Source organism: Chiloscyllium plagiosum, unplaced genomic scaffold, assembly GCF_037043375.1.
Source record: "Chiloscyllium plagiosum isolate Xiang-an unplaced genomic scaffold, Cpla_swu_hap1 HiC_scaffold_47, whole genome shotgun sequence".
NCBI classification, from domain to species: domain Eukaryota; kingdom Metazoa; phylum Chordata; class Chondrichthyes; order Orectolobiformes; family Hemiscylliidae; genus Chiloscyllium; species Chiloscyllium plagiosum.
The window spans coordinates 21,632,119-21,632,925 of record NW_028270185.1 but is presented as its reverse complement, the minus strand read 5'-3'; positions in this window follow the sequence as shown (position 1 = coordinate 21,632,925).

The window sequence follows — 807 nt, the reverse complement described above, 5'->3', positions numbered from 1 at the left end:
TTTCCCAGACTGGAGACCGGCACGGGGAGACGGTTTCCCAGACTGGAGACCGGCACGGGGAGACGGTTTCCCAGACTGGAGACCGGCACGGGGAGACGGTTTCCCAGACTGGAGACCGGCACGGGGAGACGAGTCCCAGACTGGAGACCGGCACGGGGAGACGGGTCCCAGACTGGAGACCGGCACGGGGAGACGGGTCCCAGACTGGAGACCGGCACGGGGAGACGGGTCCCAGACTGGAGACCGGCACGGGGAGACGGGTCCCAGACTGGAGACCGGCACGGGGAGACGGGTCCCAGACTGGAGACCGGCACGGGGAGACGAGTCCCAGACTGGAGACCGGCACGGGGAGACGGGTCCCAGACTGGAGACCGGCACGGGGAGACGAGTCCCAGACTGGAGACCGGCACGGGGAGACGGTTTCCCAGACTGGAGACCGGCACGGGGAGACGAGTCCCAGACTGGAGACTGGCACGGGGAGATGGGTCCGAGACTGGAGACCGGCACGGGGAGATGGGTCCGAGACTGGAGACTGGCACGGGGAGATGGGTCCGAGACTGGAGACTGGCACGGGGAGATGGGTCCCAGACTGGAGACTGGCACGGGGAGATGGGTCCCAGACTGGAGACTGGCACGGGGAGATGGGTCCCAGACTGGAGACTGGCACGGGGAGATGGGTCCCAGACTGGAGACCGGCACGGGGAGACGGGTCCCAGACTGGAGACTGGCACGGGGAGATGGGTCCCAGACTGGAGACTGGCACGGGGAGATGGGTCCCAGACTGGAGACTGGCACGGGGAGATGGGT